Raw genomic sequence first — 13,129 nt, 5'->3', positions numbered from 1 at the left:
AGAAAAGCAAAGATATAAGCATCTGAATGCAGAGTTCCAAAGAATAGCAAGGAGACATAAGAAAGCCTTCCTCAGTGATCAATGCAAATAAATAGAGGAAAACAGTAGAATGGGAAAGACTCGAGATCTCTTCAAGAAAATTACAGATACCAAGGGAACATTTCATGCAAAGATGGGCTTGATAAAGGGCAGGAATGGTAGGGACTTAAGAGAAGCAGAAGATATTAAGAAGAGGTGGCAAGAATACACAGAAGAACTGTGCAAAAAAGATCTTCACAACCCAGATAATCATGATGGTGTGATCACTCACCTAGAGCCAGACATCCTGAAATGTGAAGTCAAGTAGGCCTTAGAAAGCATCACTACAAACAAAGCTATTGGAGGTGATGGAATTTCAGTTGAGCTATTTCAAATCCTAAAAGATGATGCTGTGAAAGTGCTGCACTCAATATGTCAGGAAATTTGGAAAACTCAGCAGTGGCCACAGGACTGGAAAAAAATCAGTTTTCATTTTAGTCCCTAAGAATGGCAATGCCAAAGAGTGCTCAAACTATTGCACAATTGCACTCATCTCACACGCTAGTAAAGTAATGCTCAAAATTCTCCAAGCCAGGCTTCAGCAATACATGAACCATGAACTTCCAGATGTTCAAGCTGGTTTTAGAAAAGATGGAGGAACCAGAGATCAAATTGCCAACATCCGTTGGATCATTGAAAAAGCAAGAGAGTTCCAGAAAAACATGTTTCCAAAGCCTTTGACTGTATGGATCACAATGAACTGTGGAAAATTCTGAAAGAGATGGAAATACCAGACCACCTGACCTGCTTTTTGAGAAACCTGTATGCAGGTCAGGAAGCAGCAGTTAGAATTGGACATGAAACAACAGACTGGCTCCAAATACAAAAAGGAGTATGTCAAGACTGTATAGTGTCACTGTGCTTATTTAATTTATATGCAGAGTACATCATGAGAAACACTGGGCTGGATGAAACATAATCTGGAATCAAGATTTCCAGGAGAAATATCAATAACCTCAGATATGCAAATGACACCACCCTTATGACAGAAAGTGAAGAAGAACTACAGTGCCTTTTGTCAAAAGTGAAAGAAGAGAGTGAAAAAGTTGGCTTAGAGCTCATCATTCAGAAAACTAAGATCATGGCATCCGGTCACATCACTTCATGGCAAATAGATGGGGAAACAGTGGAAACAGTGGCTGACTTTGTTTTGGGGGGCTCCAAAATCACTGCAGATGGTGATTGCATCCATGAAATTAAAAGGCGCTTACTCCTTGGAAGGAGGTTTTGACCAACCTAGATAGCGTATTTAAAAGCAGAGACATTACTTTGTCAACAAACACTTTTACTGTATAATTTTAGCAAATTTCTAAGGAATAGATGACCTCTACCATATACAACTGTTCCTAAAGAAAAATTATACCACTTATATAAAGACTGGAAAGAATAGGTTCTAGTCAAGGCTATGGTTTTTCTAGTAGTCATGTATGGATGTGAGAGTTGGACTATAGAGAAGGCTGAGTGCCAAAGAATTGATGCTTTTGAACTGTGGTGTTGGAGAAGACTCTTGAGAGTCCCTTGGACTGCATGGAGATCCAACCAGTCCATCCTGAAGGAGATCAGTCCTGAGTGTTCATTGGAAGAACTGATGTTGAAGGTGAAACTCCAACACTTTGGCCACCTGATGCGAAGTGCTGACTCATTTGAAAAGATCCTGATGCTGGGAAAGATTGAGGGCAGGAGGAGAAGGGGACGACAGAGGATGAGATGGTTGGATGGCATCACCGACTCGATGGATATGAGTTTGGGTAAACTCCAGGAGTTGGTGATGGACAGGGAGGCCTGGCGTGCTGCGGTTCATGGGGTTGCAGAGTCAGACAAGACAGAGTGACTGAACTGAACTGAACTGAACCAGCTATTAGTGCCATAATCAAAATGCTATTGACTTTTGAATGTTCATTTTGTATCCAGTAGTGAAAGTGAAAGTCACCCAGTCCTTTCTGGTTCTTTGTGACCTCATGGACTATACAGTTCATGGAATTCTCCAGGACAGAATACTGGAGTGAGTAGCCTTTCCCTTCTCCAAGGGATCTTTCCAATCCAGGGATTGAACTAAGGTCTCCCACATTGTGGGTGGATTCTTTACCAGCTGAGCCACAAGGGAAGCCCAGCAATACTGGGGTGGGTAGTCTATCCCTTCTCCAGCAAATCTTCCTGACCTAGAAATTGAACCAGAGTCTCCTGGATTACAGGCAGATTCTTTACCAACTGAACTATCAGGGAAGCCTAGAAACTGTATTAATGTTATCACTGGTTTTTGTAGCTTTTCTTTTGTTAATTTCCTCAGACAAGAATCCAAATATTGACAATATTTAAAGTCTTTCTTTGACAGAGACCAGTATTTGTCATCTAATATCCTTTTTCCTTTGAGGATAGCCCTGCATTTTAACTGGGCATATAGCTATACAGGATAAAGCCAACATTTCCCAGGCTTGTCTTAGAGTTACATGTGGCTGTTACTAAGTCTTAATCATGGGGATGTAATAAAAAGAAATCTATGCAGTTTCAGAGAACTGTATTTAAAGGGAAATACAATCTCTTATCATCTCTTACTTGGATGGAATGCAGAAATGATGCCTAGTGCTAGAGTATTCATGTTGAACCATGCAGTGAAAGAACAATGAACCTGAATCTCTGATTGTCAATCTTCACAATTAACCCAGGTCAAGAGGCAAAACTCAAGTTTACAAGATGGAAAGAAAACCCAAAACAAAAACTGCTATCCTGATTCTTTGGATTTTCTGTCACTTGCAACAGAACCTATTCTTTCCAGTCTTTATATAAGTGGTATAATTTTTCTTTAGGAACAGTTTTATATGGTAGAGGTCATCTATTCCTTAGAAATTTGCTAAAATTATACAGTAAAAGTGTTTTGATCACTACAGGAGAATTTTGAAAACCACGTTAATGTCCTTAATAATTCATCTAATTCAATATTCATTTCTTCTTGGATCTATTCTATCTCTCCCTGTCTCTCTCTATGTCTCTCTCCATGTCTCTAGATAGATATAGAATATAACTCAAGAAAAATCTTTTATTATTTCTTGATTTTTCAGATTTATTGGCTTTATTGTGTATATTATGAATTTTTAATCTCAGAAGTAACTTTGTAATTACTTAAGGGTCCATATCTGAAGTTAAATTATTCTGTTGAATGATTATTATCCATTGGGGAAGAAATATTTGCTATATTAAGGTTTTCTAATTTTAAGAGTTAAATGTTATTTCCTTGGAGGCAAATATAATCACCATTACAAAAAGAACATAGTGGAAATCTGATAGTGTGATGTGAATTGCTATGTATTTTAAGCAATGAGTGCACGCATGCTCAGTCACTCAGTCATGTCCAACACTTTGCAATCACATGGACCATAGTCCACCAGGCTCCTCTGTCCATGCTATTTTCCAGGCAAGAATACTGGAGTGGGTGGCCATTTCCTCCTCCAGGGGATCTTCCCAACCCAGGGATCAAACCCGTGTCTCCTGCATCTCCTGCATTGCAGGTGAATTCCTTACTGCTGAGCCACCAGGGAAGCCCATTTTAGGCAATATTATTTAATGTTTATAGTATAAATTGAGGTGGCATATAATACAATGTAAATCTTGTTCTTTCTCCACACCATTCCCCAAAATAGGTGTTTTCTATGTTATTCAAGTTAAATTAACTTCAAATTAACCCCCAAATATATCAATTCCTTATCTCTTGGTATGCCAAGTCACATGGTATACCAAAACCCCTTCACTGTTGTGTCATCCACATGCTAAGCAATAAGAAAATGTATTTTTGTCAATATCATCATGGGAATGTTCATCAGAGGTTTCACTGAACTGAATTAATCATGTGATAAGATATGGTGTTGGCTATAACTTCTGTTAGATAACAGGTAAGAGGCATGGCATATTGGTAAGAGGAATGGCATGTTTACTAAAGTACAGTCCAGGGTATTAAGTGCTGATAGAACCTTCCAAGTGACACTCCCACCTCCACACTTGCTCCCTACTCCCTCCTTCCACCCCTACCACCACCTCTTTCAAAGACAAACTAGGTTGACCTTTATTAGGCCTAAATTGATCATATTACTTTCCCGTTAAAATCCTCCAGTGACATCGCTCTGCATCCAGAAAAAAAATTAAACTCATACCATGGCCACAGTACTCACCACTGCCAACCTTACTGACCCCAACCTTTCTATACTACATATTGTTCACTATTCCTGTCACGCTGGTCTCCTTTCGGTTCTTGAAGAATATCAAGCTCAATCCTTTCTTGGGTCTCCTTCCTACTGTTCCTTATGCATGGAACATGCCTCAGAACCACTCACATCCTGCTTCCCAACTTAAATGTGACCTCTCCAGAGACACTTTCCCTGCCTACCCTACTAAGCTTCATTTACTCTTTATCTCATTACTGTATGTGTGATGGAAGACAGCAACAGACAGCGTGAAGAGGTGTATTTCTTTAGAGGTGACAGATATGGCATGTCAAGGAAATAAGCACATTCTGTTTTCAGACTTAGGTTTGGCAGTTCAGGGCCCCTGAGTTTCCATTTGAATGTATAGCGAGAATAATACCACCTCTGTAAATGGAGGAGGCAGGTCTATCCTGATCCTTGGTGATTTTCTTCTCAACACTTCTCAGTACTTGAAGTAATCTTTTCTTGGTTTGCTTTCTTATATACAGTTGACTCTTAAAGAATGTGGGAGTTGGGACGCTAACTCCTCCCTTCCAGCACAGTTAAAAATCCATGTAACTGTGTTCTCTGCCTCAAAAAGAAAGGAATTGTTAATGGCTTACCCAAGGACATGAAGCTGAAACAATTTGAATGGGATCAGGACTCAAACTAGTTCTTTTGATTCTAAATACTGTAATCTTTAATCAAATGCAAACATTTTCCTGTACTTAGTTAACTTAAAGATCTGTACAATAAAAATATCAGAAAAATCCACATGCAAGTGTCCAATGCTGTTGAAATCCATGTTGTTCAATGATCAACTGTATTATTTGTTACCCCACTCTAAACTGTAAATTCCTTGAGTTCAGGATCTCTAGTGTCTTATTCATTGTTGTAACCTGTACACCCAGATTATGTCTGGGAGGCATTCAGTAGGTATTTGTCATCTGTTGAATGACTGAATAACCTGGTCTCCACTGCTTTTTAGTTCACTCAGTCTTCTGGAAATGTTTTTGAGCTTGCAGTCCAAATATAAGTTCTCAGTTCTTTGAAAGAAACTTTGTACTTACCCTCTAATGACCTCATATTCTTCCTGTATTCCCACTATTCTGTTAACTTCCTATTCTCTGCACTAAAGAGTAAACTTCTAAAAGACATGGATGAAGTCCTGCTCATCATTATTTCCTTTACAATGCTTTAGCACAATGCCTTGTACGACTTTACTATTAGTGCATTAATTTATTCAGTATGTTGTTGTTTACACGCTATGTCTTGTCTGACTCTTTTGTGACCCCAAGGACTGTAGCTCACCAGACTCCTCTGTCTATGGGACTTTTTAGGCAAGAATACTGGAGTGCGTCACCACTGTTTTTTCCAGGGGATCTTCCCAGGGATAGAAACCACACCTCCTACCTGGCAGGCAGATTCTTTACCACTGAGCCACATGGGAAGCCCAATTTATCCAATTAAAGCAGCCCTAATTTTCTATTAATTGGTGTTTTTAAATTTTGAATTGTGAAATTTTTGAATTGTATACACTTTTTGTTGGATGGAAGTAACAATTTTCCTTTAAAAACTCTTACTTGTTTCTGATCTGCCTCATCCCTTAGGCTTTCTTCTCCCAGATGTGCTCTGCTTAGAAACTTCCTGTCAACTTAGAGACTTGCAGCTCATCACCTAAATGTGGGCTGCAGATATGTTTTATTTGGCTCTCATAATGTTTTTTAAAATTTTGAGTTAGCTGATACAATTTAAAAATTAAGTTTTATAATTTTTTTTGAACTTTTGTCTTTCCTAAAATAAATAGGACAATCTGGCATCCCTGGGTTCACATACTCTCATGACAACAAATGCTTAACATGCACGTGAGCTATGGTTTCCCATAGGGCTCTCTTTTTTTGCCGCATTTGTTTGCAGTACGTGCTTAGACTCTTTATATATAGGAGTTTGAAACTCAAGTTTTATTCCATTTCTATAATATGTATGTTATTTTAGTGATGATCCAGCAGTAATTACCTTTTTTCCAAGCTAGGCTTCAACAGTATGTGAACCAAGAACTTCCAGATGTTCAGCTGGTTTTAGAAAAGGCAGAGGAACCAGAGATCAAATTGCCAGCATCCGCTGGATCATCGAAAAAGCAAGAGAGTTCCAGAAAAACATCTATTTCTGCTTTATTGACTGTGCCAAACCTTTGACTGTGTGGATCACAATAAACTGTGGAAAATTCTGAAAGAGATGGGAATACCAGACCATCTGACCTGTCTCTTGAGAAACCTGTATGCCGGTCAGGAAGCAACCATTAGAACTGGACATGGAACAACAGACTGGTTCCAAATAGGAAAAGGAGTACGTCAAGGCTGTATATTGTCACCCTGCTTATTTCACTTATATGCAGAGTACATCATGAGAAACGCTGGGCTGGAAGAAACACAAGCTGGAATCAAGATTGCCAGGAGAAATATCAATAACCTCAGATATGCGGATGACACCACCCTTATGGCAGAAAGCAAAGAAGAACTAAAGAGCCTCTTGATGAAGGTGAAAGAGGAGAGTGAAAAAGTTGGCTTAAAGCTCAACGTTCAGAAAACTAAGATCATGGGATCTGGTCCCATCACTTCATGACAAATAGATGGGGAAACAGTGGAAACAGTGTCAGACTTTATTTTTTTGGGCTCCAAAATCACTGCTGATGGTGATTGCAGCCATGAAATTAAAAGATGCTTACTCCTTGGAAGGAGGTTATGACCAACCTAGATAGCATATTTAAAAGCAGAGACATTACTTTGCCAACAAAGGTCCATCTAGTCAAGGCTATGGTTTTTCCAGTGGTCATGTATGGATGTGAGAGTTGGACGGTGAAGAAACCTGAGCACAAAAGAATTGATGCTTTTGAACTGTGGTGTTGGAGAAGACTCTTGAGAGTCCCTTGGACTGCAAGAAGATCCAACCAGTCCATCCTAAAGGAGATCAGTCCTGGGTGTTCATTGGAAGGACTGATGTTGAAGCTGAAACTCCAATACTTTGGCCACCTCATGCGAAGAGTTGACTCACTGGAAAAGACCCTAATGTTGGGAAGGATTGGGGGCAGGAGGAGAAGGGGATGACAGAGGATGAGATGGTTGGATGGCATCACTGACTCGATGGACATGGGTTTGGGTAAACTCTGGGAGTTGGTGATGGACAGATAGGCCTGGCGTGCTATGAATCATGGGGTCGCAAAGAGTCAGACACGACTGAGTGACTGAACTGAACTGAACTGAACTGTGACCCTAGAATAAGTCCAGTTTAATCATAGTGAATGATCCTTTTTGTATATTAGTTCGATTCAGTTTGCTAGTATTCTGTTGATGATTTTTGCATCTATATACATCACAAATATTGATGTATAATTTTCTTTTTTTGTCAGTGTCTTTGTCAGGTTTTGGTATCAGGGTGATGTTGGCCTTGTAGAATGAATTTGGGGATGTTTCCCCCCCTTCAATTTTTGGAATGGTTTGAGAAGGATAGGTAGAACTTATTTACATGTTTGTTGGCATTCTTCAGGGAGGCCATCTGGTCCTGAACTTTTTGTTGAAGGAATTTTTTTTATTATTATTACAGATTCTGTTTCACTTCTAATGATCAGTCTTTTCAGATTGTCTGTTTTTCTTAACTCAGTCTTGGCAGGCTGTATGTTTCTAGAAATTTGTCTGTTCCAGATACAGTGCCAAGATGTGGCATGGAACAGATGGGGCCACAGTAATCTGCTGGGAGTGGGACTGAGGCATGCTGGTTCCTGGCACCACTTGACTAAGCACTGAAGATGGCCATCATTGCCCTACCTGGACCACACACCAGGCCTCTGGTCTGTCACTGTGTAGCTAGACTGAGTTTTTTCCCAGGGCCTGGCTGGCTTGCATCCCACATCAAGCTGTGGTGTGGAATGAGCGGGGCCAGAATGTTCACCTGCTCAAACTGGGGAGGGTGGCAAGGCAGCAGCCACCAGTGTAGAGCTCTCTCCATCCTCTTCATTGACAAACTGGCATTCACACACTCTCCTCAAGTAGAGTCTAGGCTTTTCCAGTGCATTCATCTGTCCCAGCAGTACTCCCAGCAGCCAAGGTCTCCTCTTCTTGGACCCTAGGACTGGGATGCCCAGTCTGTGGCTTGAACTCCCCAGGGTGAAGGTCTGCCCATGCAGATTTTCTCTTCCTTTCACATCCCTCCTGTGGGCAGAAATCCCAACTCTATACCTTTTTTCTGTCCTACTCAGTTACATGGAAATCTTTCTTGCAGCTTTGGTTGTATAGGAGTTCTTTGCTAGTTTTCAGTTGGTTTTCCAGAAGAATTGTTCCACATGTAGGCATAATTTTAATGTGTGCACGGGGGGAGGTGAGCTTCATGTCCTCCGACTCTGCCATCTTGATCCAATGTCCCTATGACTTTTTTGGAAAAAAAAAAAATGGTGCCTTCTTTATATGTTGATTTCAATTGTTAACCTTGGTATAAATAGAGCTGATAAGTCTCTGTTGTTTGTTCACATTTGGACATCTGTTTGATATTTTCTGATCACCCCATGGACATTCAAAAGTGTCACTTGAATTGAATAGTTTATTCAAATAGGGCTTCCCTTGTGGCTCAGCTGGTAAAGAATCCGCCTGCAATGTGGGAGACCTGGGTTCAGTCCTTGGGGTGGGAAGATCCCCTGGAGAAGGGAAAGGCATGTATAGTCCATGGGGTTGCAAAGAGTTGGACATGACTGAGCGACTTTCACTTTCATTTCACTATTCAAATAACTCTCCCCAAAATTACAATTGACAAAGTTGACCTGTGTGATTACATTTCCCTCAGCATACACTTAGATTTTTAAATGAAAGGGGAAAGTTGATGGCAACATGTACTTTTGGCTTTCAAAAACTGGTAATGAATTATGCATTGTTCGCTCCCTGTGTAGTTGGCATATCTTAGAAAATGCATCAGTTGGCCTGTGCTCAGGGTGGATTATGGCCTTTCACTGAACTTAACCTGCCTGAACTCTTCTTTAAAGCATTTGTTCAAGCCTACCCTCTCCCCACGTGAATCCATGTCAGACACGAGTGAGTGGTGCGCTTTTGATCATGACTCTTTATAAAAATAGAGAGAAGCTAAATCACAGCACAACAAGCACAAGACTTCCTTGCTTCTTAGGCAAGTGTTTCCTTAACAAGGAATAAAAATGAGGTATTCCAGGCTAAGTGTGGAAGGATAGCCAAGACAGCTTCACACTTTTTAAATAATGAGATGGTCAGAGATGTTGTTTTCCAGCCAGTGTCAGTGTGAAGTGATGTGTACTCAAATATTAGTCACCAAGAAATGTAGGTATGAGCCTACAGTGTTAGGAGTGAGGAGGAAAGCTTTCTTTATGACCTGCAAATGGATGCTAGAAGAAATATTTCTTCCACTTATGTGAGGCATGGAAAGTAGTACTCACCTACTATTGACAGAAAACTCTTTTTGTTAAAAAGCTCTAGGACTTGTTTTCTCTGAGAGATATTTGTAGCTATAAGTAAGAAATCTGTTTAAATTGTGCTGATAATTATCCTAATTGGCTTGAAAATCTGATGAAATACTTAGAGAAGTAAATTGCCCCAGCTGAGGGTTCGATAAGCAACCCATGTTTTATAAAAGAGAAGCTAAAGTAGGTAAATAGTTTTTCAAAATTAAAGAACATGCTAACTTTAAGTAGGTCATATTTAGAAGTGCTCTTTGTGTGTCTGTTTATCTTAATTTGGAAAACTTGGTGGCCTTGCAATATTTATATCCAGGACTAAAATAAGGTCGAAAATAAAGTACAGCTGGATTGCTTGAGATGCTTTGAAATGAAAGGTCCTCACTGTTAATATCCAGATACTAAAAGCACTCAGAGTCAGAGGGTTAAGACAACAGCCAAGTGAATGATTGCACGTAGGAAATCGAGCGTGGGTCCATTCTGATCTGTGTGAAACAAGTGGTCTTCCATATGTGTCAAAGAAATTACTGCAGTGATCTTTAACACGTGTGTTTCCAGTGATTAGCATCTCTGGGGGAAGGACCTGTGAATCTCAATTTTTAAAACATGGTCCATTGGTGACTTTTCAGTTCACTTCAGATTTCAGATCATCGTTGTACTGATTTGAACAGTGCAGATTGCAAGTGGCAGAAAAGCAGGGAAACTAAAAGAAAGGGCATTTGAAACAAAGAATAAAGTAGATTCTCTTCCTGGAGAGGAACAGAGAAGAGAGTAAAAACGAATGACCTCAAATCATTTATATTTGCCTTTGGAAGATGTCCTGACTGTGTTTTGGCAGCAGATTTACAGTCATAACTTAATTTTGCTTAGGATAATAATAAATAGGTTTTCATTTCCAAAATACACACTGGAGAATGTGTGTGGGTGGGGAGAAATAGCTCCTCACATTGTAGGGCGATGACAAAGGAAAGCTAGTTTGGTTTTTAAAGTTTGTCAGAGAAAACAAACAAAGTGAACAATCCAAATATAGATAATTAAGTGGTAACTGTTTATTGGTTAAACACTCTCTATAACACATACCATTACTAAAAAGGCATCCTTACAGATGGCTCATAGCAAATTTCCTTTTGATACGACTGTGATAAATGGAATATGACAAATGCTTATGGAACAAGTATTTTCTCATGTGGTAGTCACTTTATAGCAGTTCACCCTGAATTATAAGCTGTGTGCATTGCAGGTGGGGAGGGAGGGTGGTGCTGTGAACATGGTGAGCAATTTGTGTCCTTTATGACAATTATTACTCAACTTTTTACCTTTCTTCCCATCTCTAAGGTTGCAGTCATTTAAACTATACCTATCTGTCAAAGCAAAATCAAACAAAACAACACTTGGGAAAGGAGAAGAGTGAAGATATTGATTCAATATTTCTTCTATTTCTAATTACTTAATTCTATAAAGAGCATGGGTTTGGGTAGACTCCGGGAGTTGGTGATGGACAGAGAGGCGTGGCGTGCTGCAATTCATGGGGTCGCAAGGAGTCGGACACGACTGAGCGACTGAACTGAACTGATAAAGAACATTACGATATATGTCTACAAACACGTTTATCTCATGTTAGTGATTCTTGCTTAACTCTGTGAGAGGGCAGTGAAGATCTAATCACCTGAAGATACTCTTAATGGGTAATGGATGAGGAACTTGAGTCCCAGAGATATTAAGTAAGTCTCCAAAGTAAAAAGGCAGTCCTAGAATCCAACATCTTCCAACTCTAAAACTGGTATTCTCTGTAGTGCTTAACAATCAAGATTACTATTAATTTTCTAATTAACTATGGTGATATTATATGTTTCCTTTCTGTTTCATCTTTGGATGCTCTATTCTGAGAATATGATTTTTAGCCATGTGCTCATATAAAGACATTTCATTGAACAAACTGTTATATATGAGAGTTGAGATTTGGGATAAATTATAAATGCAGATACAAAGATGTTGAAAATATATCTGGACTGTCAATTGAAGCAAGTGTAGTTTGGGAGGCTCTGGTAAGGATAAACTAACTACATGGTTATAACAGGGTTTTCATGTTCAAGAGACTCTAGGGGTTTCTAGATTGACATGCTGTAAAACTGCTCCCTAATAGATCTGTCGTTTTGTTTTATGCCCCTTATATATCATGCAATATTGATAATTCATATATATCATGGACTGAAGAATTAATTCTAAAGATAAGAAACTGAAATTCAGGCATATAACGTTCATATGTATAACAGAATGATCAAACCAAGTGTTGAAAGCAGGTCCTCTGACTCTCCGCCCAGTGTTTTGGAAGGAGCTTTAATATGACATTTAATTACCCTTATCACAATTGACAAGTATTTTGTGGGCTCCAAGCTTTTGCTGGACACAGTAGAAGTAAAGCACTATAAAATCTGACCCGGCTTTGAAGGAATATACATACTGTTTTTGGAAAACAGGATAGATCATTTCAGAAAGATAGAATCAATAGAAAACTCTCTTTCTTTAAATGTTGATAGTTCTATCCACTCTTGCAGAAAGACCTTCTATTGTTTAATGATGAATAAGAAACAGCCTAATGCTTCTTGCTGCAGCTGAGCTCGTGTAAAGTAGCTGGAAATTTGCAGACTGAAAGTTGTACCACGCCTGCATTACTGATTTGTCCTCTGAAGGTCAGTGAATCTCCACTTCTGCCAGTTCTGTTCCTCTCCTGTAGACCCTTCTGTTCACTGTCATTTCAGGACAATAATCTGACATTTTCAGTAGGCTCAAATCAATTTTGATTCTTTTAAAGTGTTAAAAATAAAAGTTCAGTGATGATGTGAGTAAAGAGAAAGCAGGGTGACCTGTGCTGTATTGAGTTTTAAAATTAAACAGTTTCCTTTATGGACTTTTTTCTGTATGAACTATTATGCTACAAAAGCACAAAGTAAACAGGCTGATTATTAATTTGTATATATGACATCCTAGACATCTTATCAAACTTTAGAACAGGCTGAGTGATTCTGTGATTTGGGGTTAAATGTACATCTGTTTTTTCTCTTTGTTGAGAAGACAGCTCGTAAAAATCCATTTTCAACAGATGGTTGTAAATGAGGACAGAATTACCTTGTTTGGGTTAATATACATTCATGAAGAACATACCTTCTGAGGAAACCCAAGTCATCCCATAAATCCTGTCAATAAACTTATCTGGAATTTCTTTAAAATGTACCAAAATATGAATAGCAAGTAATTGAATGTAGCCTTCCACCTCCTATTCCTGTCCCTTGGCCCCACATTTCCCACTTTTGATCTTTGATATGCTTTGTAGTAGAGACAGAATTTTGTTCTAAAGGATTTAAGTATAGATCTGTTTTATTGAGGCTGGAAAAAAACCAAAGCTTACTATGGA

General features: G+C 39.1%; 1 long non-coding RNA gene across 3 annotated transcripts in view; it reads left to right on the top strand.

Annotated features, from left to right (window-relative positions):
* The first annotated feature begins 2,047 nt into the window (after positions 1–2,047).
* Positions 2,048–13,129, top strand: part of LOC145541470 (uncharacterized) — a 499,277-nt gene continuing 488,195 nt past the window's right edge. For 2 of the 3 annotated variants that reach the window (XR_014079042.1, XR_014079043.1), the window contains exons 1-2: positions 2,065–2,199; positions 12,273–12,407. This is a non-coding gene — a long non-coding RNA (uncharacterized LOC145541470). Of the gene's footprint in view, positions 2,200–12,272; positions 12,408–13,129 lie in introns of all 3 variants that reach the window. The other variant, XR_014079041.1, reaches the window with a different exon arrangement.

The sequence above is a fragment of the Giraffa tippelskirchi genome, chromosome 3 (genome assembly GCF_054371585.1).
Source record: "Giraffa tippelskirchi isolate mGirTip1 chromosome 3, T2T-mGirTip1v1.2.pri, whole genome shotgun sequence".
Classification (NCBI taxonomy): Eukaryota; Metazoa; Chordata; class Mammalia; order Artiodactyla; family Giraffidae; genus Giraffa; species Giraffa tippelskirchi.
The sequence above is the reverse complement of the archived record's forward strand: the minus strand, read 5'-3'. Positions and strand labels throughout refer to the sequence as shown.